At 33.0% G+C, this 5,682-nt stretch overlaps 1 pseudogene; it reads right to left on the bottom strand.

Moving 5' to 3' along the window:
* Nucleotides 1-801: 801 nt before the first annotated feature.
* On the bottom strand, nucleotides 802-5,682 carry LOC113850731 (annotated as a pseudogene).

The following is a 5,682-nucleotide window of genomic DNA, read 5'->3' as shown; positions in this document are numbered from 1 at the left end:
ATATTTATATTAATCAAGAAACAAGATTAATACTTTTTATAAATTATTTAAATTTTAAATTAACAATTTTACGTAATTAATTAATGTATCAGTACTTATTTTATAATAGAAAAATAATTTCATATATTAAAAAGTACTTCCGAAATAAACAAAAGATAAAGACACCTTAATGCTGATATCGCTTTGAGATTTAAGTTCTTCTCTGATATTTAAAACATCTTTTTATATGTACTACACATGAAATTAGCTCACTCATGTCACTTTGAAATATACTTATTTACTAATTTTTAGTTTTATCCTTTAATTTTTAAATTTAATATTTTTAGTTTTTAATAATAATGAGTAATTAAAAAGTTATTATGTTAGTTTTTATCATGTCATATTCATAAAAAATAACATGTTAGAGTACCCCTTTACTAATTCCGCAACAGCAAAAGGGTACCAATCTAAATTTAAGGAAACACCCAAATATCGTATGTTTTGCAAAATTGCATTTACTTCCCAAAAATAAAGGCACTTTCAGCACACTAATGTGTTAAATAGACGAAAAGGATTCAAGAAATTCCAACCCTATGAATGCCTAAAGTTGGTTTGATTAAACTGCAGTAAGAGTATACTGTTATCCACCAAATAACTACAGTTCTATTGCATCACACCTTGTCGAACAACCATGAAATCTAACACAATTCGAAATAAATTCTTGACAAAATTTTAAGAACCTTATTAATGAATTTCAGCTCTTTTTGTCCGCAAAAAAGGAAGGTCCCTCTTCCCTCCTAGAAAGTGTAAGGGAATCCTACATTATGACTTTGGCAATGCACAATCAAAAAATGTTGAAACCTCTATCTGGTGAAACTTACACAACACAATTTTCTTCATGAATCCTACAAAGGCATTTTTCTTCAGCTCTTTCTTTGGCTTTGGAGAAGGCACCATTTCCATGTCTATTGATTCATCATACAACAGATAGATAGTCGTCTTCTTGACAGACAATCCATATCTGAAAGTTACAAAAATCTCCACTTTGTCACCAGATCCTAGATGTGATACCAAGTGTTGCCAATCTTCATCATTAAAGGAAATTGTTGTGCTTCGCTTGTACATCTGTATGGTGCACTTTGAGTAATTAACAATCAAGACACTAATGAGACACTCAAATGCCAAGTTTTCAGGGGTTGATGAATAAAGAACACACAAAGTCATTCCTTTCATGTGACAAAACCTATCTTGAGGGACTATGAAAAGCACTGAATGTCCTTCACCTGTATAGCTCAACCAATAAGGATAGTTATCACCTGGGAGAAGAACTTCTTCACATGAACCATTGGTTGTCAATCCCTGTACCACAAACAAGAAACTTTAGTTGCTTGTGTAATTATGCTATTGAAATGGACTCCTTTTCTGCCATTATGTTGCTACTCTAAATCATATATTATTTGTATTCTGCATTGTACAGAATAATGATCAGTTTTAGAAAATGATTGTGCAATGCATGAGGAAAAATATAAATATCGTTACTAATTGAAACGATTTTAGTTAAAAGTTTTGTTGTGTCCACCATAAATACCAAAATGTTAGGACACATTTCTGTTTACATCATACACGCACTTCTATTTTGGTTATTCTTTTATGATCAATGGAAATACACCAAATATGAAGCAAGCTTAGAAAGAACAAAGTGGGAATTGATTTCATAGTGTTTATGAGCAAGAAAACTTGGCTTGTTGAATGTTGAAATACGGTACTGTCAGACACTGCAGTGTGATTCAAGAAAAGAAAGGATCTAAACGAAGGCAAGCATGGAAGTTTCCTTTAGATATTTTTACCATGATTTTTTCATGTTCTCTTAATTAATAGCAAAAAGGAATAGTAAAGTTAAGACAAAGATTGAATGGAGGAACCTTTGATATGCTTTTGTTGAGAGTATGGAAGACTTCTTGGTAACTTCCAATTCCAATCAAATAAGACCTCAAAGTGTCCGAGGTTTGTGATGCATATGATGTTATTTCTAATTCAGTAAAATTTACACCATATAAGCCATCCAAAATTGTTCTCAATTCCTTAGATAGTTGAAACTCCGTGTCACATTGCACCCAAAGACTTCGAAGTTCTGAAAGATTACTAACCATTGGTGATGGATCCCACAAGCTGTCATTTCCAAAATCAATGGAAACTAGAGACGATGACATTGCATCAAATGAGCAAATATAGGATAAGGGATTCAATGTTGGTGACATCCATGACCAAATTAGAGCAGGGAAAACATCACGTGATAATCCTTCATATCCACATACTGATATATATCCAATGCTTTTTGATCTTACTATTGAAAAGGGTACTTGTTTAACAGAAATATTTTCGGCTATTAGAGTAGTTAAGGATTCCATATGAGCTATATCTTCTTCCAATTTGTCAATCTTTGAACAACCCGAAAGAATAAGAGTTTTCAAAGATTTCAACTTATATGTCACACTAGGGAGATTGCTAAGGCTTGTACAGTCCTTTACATTTATTAGAAGAAGATTATGGAGATCTCCAATGGACTGGTGCACCTTGCCAAACTTGGACAATCTTTGAGAATGAGTTTTTCAAGCTTTGGTAGTTTTGAAAAGTCAGGAGTTTCCGTCAAGTGCTTGGAATGACTAAGATTGAGGATTTTTAGCCACTCTAGCAACTGCAAGAAGACAGTATTTTCAACAAAATAATTAGAAAAGAAAATTGAAATGAAATGGAGGTAAGTGGCACCAACAAAAATCACCATTGACTTTCAGTTTAAAACGAAAACGGCATGTAAGATATACCTGGGGTTCCTTCCAAACTAGTTTCAGATTGCTGTGTTTTAAGTCAATTGCAACTACATTTCCCAGATAAAAGTTGTTAGGCATGTATTTTAAAGGATACCCTTCCCAATAGACCCATCTCAATTGCTCAGACAGATGCCTGTAATTTCCCACGAGTTGTACATTATCAAGTTGCAATAGTCTCAATCTCTTCATTTCCTTAAAAGCATTGGCATTGAAGCAAAATCTTTTGGTTCCGTGTAACTTCAAAGTCAGTCCCTCAATAGCTTGTGTACCCTATGATGAAAAAAGCAGGAAAATAAGAAAGCAAACTTTCTTTTCCGCTCACTAGAAAGTGAAACTTGCATCCTAAGTGTACATGTACTGAACATGAAAAGCAAAGAAGTCTGTGGAAAAATATCCAAACTGTATATAAAGAACGTTCTTACAGTCTTTTTCGTCAACACATCAAGTACATCCTCGTGAAACCACAATCGACTACGCTTCTCAGGTTCCTTTGTTGAACTTTCACGAACAATCTCTCTTCCCATATCTCGTAACAGATCATGCATTCTGAGTTTGTTATCCCTTTCAACTTTTATGAGGCTCCTTTCTACGAGGATTGATATTCCAATTTCAGCATCAAGTCCACAGCCATTTAGTATCTTTGTGACATTGGCTCTATCCTTGCCAATAAAGAAACAACATATGTCAAGAAATATATCCTTCTCCACATGATCCCTTAAACCATCAAAGCTTATCTTAAGTTTCCCTTGTATTTGATCATTGGGTATCCTTTGTAGTTTTGATAATACAATTTGCCAGTCTTCTTTTCTCCTCTTGTACAAGTAAGATCCAAGGATTTCAAGGGCTAGTGGTAGTCCTCCACAATAAGCAACTACATTTCTTGAGAGTCTAAGCAAGTCTTCCCTTGGACTTGCCTCCCTAAAAGCATGCCAACTAAAAAGCTCAAGGGACTCACTTTCATTCAATTCCTCCACTCGATAGACATAGTCAACTTCGAGGACATTGAGTAGACGTGCATCTCTTGTTGTAATGATTATTATAGTTTCTTGAGCAATATCATTACGATTTCCACACAGTGCATTTAATTGTTCAAACTTATTCACATCATCAAGTACAATAAATGCCCTTTTTGTGCTAAATATTTCCTTAATCTTTGCTTTCCCCCACTCAATGCTATGCACCTTCAGCTTTCCCGTTTTAAGGATATCAAAAAGAAGTTGTTCTTTTAAATCAATTTGGCCCCCATCTTTCTCCCATGCTTCTCTAATATCAGCAAGGAAACTTTTATTTTCAAATTCATGGCAAATTTCATTGTAGATGACTTTGGCTATGGTTGTTTTACCAATTCCACCCATTTCCCATATTCCTACTATAGAAACTCGTTTTTTTTTCTTTCTTAAAAATTGAATTACATGTTGCGCACGAGATTCCAATCCAATTGGAAAGTCTGTAATAGACAGGCATGCTCTGTCTAGCTTTCTCAATACTTCACCAACAATATCCTTCACAACATTGCTTTCGTTACTGCAACAACCAATATCACAAAAAATCAATAAAAAAGGTATAATAAATTATGAAAATTGGAAGCTTAAAATATACTCTTTTGAAGCAATTTTAAATTGAGTCAACAAAATCAAGGGCAAATGCTCACTATTGTAAAGCCTTAACTGTGATGTATTTTGTCAAGTACAAAATTTAATTACATTTACTTAGGTATTTTTGTGTTATTTACTGATAAAAATTAAAGTTTTACTTTAGTAATGTATTATTACATTAATGGTACATTTAGATACACAGTTTATGTAATTTCTTTTTGAATTTATTCAGATAAAATGAAAATAACTTATTTTAAGAAAATATACCAAGATATTTATTGAAATAAGCGAGCTGAAAATAATTTACAAAATTCATAAGTTATTTAAAAAAAAAAAATCTAAATAAGCCCTAAATGTAAACCTTTTACTGAAATAAAATTTTAATTGTCATTTTGTCATCCCCATCCACCTTCATGCAAACACTTTTTTTTTTTACTAAACCTTCTATTAGCACAACAGACAATTCATAAATTTTTATGATCATGGTTTTTCCAAAGAGAAATAAAGTAAATTAGTTCCTATTCCCTAAAATTATGAGCAACAGTAAATTTAGTTCTTTAAATTATCAAATAGCTCACTTTAGTCTTAATTATTGTAATTTTAATTATCAAAATGATTGTCATCTTGAAACTTTAAGAACTAAAAGGACTATCATTTGATAATCTTACGATTTAAAATAACATTATACTACTTTCAAGAATTATTAAACTAACTTATTCTCGTAATTTTATAAATTACTCTTTCCAATATAAAAGAAAAACATAATATAGACGTACATACCTGTAATTTCTCACATCCCAACCAGCCAAATTACAAGCTTCTGTCAATGCTTCCTTCCATTGTTCCACCTTGAGATTCATATCATCATTGACCCATATCTCTTCGTATCTCTTAAATCCTTTGAAAGCCTCTGTGTCCAAATAACGTAGATACGACGGAGGAACATCGTAAAACACGGGAAGAACCAAGTGACCTCTACTTTTGCGGCATTCCATGATTTTGACCAGTTCATCAAGACACCAACTAGATTCAACGTACTTGTGCGAGAAAACCACAATACATATCTCGGACCCTTCTATTGCTCTCAACAGTTCTGTTCTCAGGTCTTGTCCCTTTCTAAGATTGTTGTCGTCAAGGAAAGTGTTGATTCCAGCGTTCGAGAGGGAAGCATAGAGAAAAGACACGAAGTTCCTTCGAGTGTCTTCTCCCCTGAAATTGATGAACACGTCGTATATCCTTTGGGATTTGGATTTCTTGGAAGATGAAGAATAAGAAAGCAT

This window comes from Abrus precatorius, unplaced genomic scaffold (assembly GCF_003935025.1).
Source record: "Abrus precatorius isolate BTA unplaced genomic scaffold, Abrus_2018 Scaffold9, whole genome shotgun sequence".
Taxonomy (NCBI): domain Eukaryota; kingdom Viridiplantae; phylum Streptophyta; class Magnoliopsida; order Fabales; family Fabaceae; genus Abrus; species Abrus precatorius.
The sequence above is the reverse complement of the archived record's forward strand: the minus strand, read 5'-3'. Positions and strand labels throughout refer to the sequence as shown.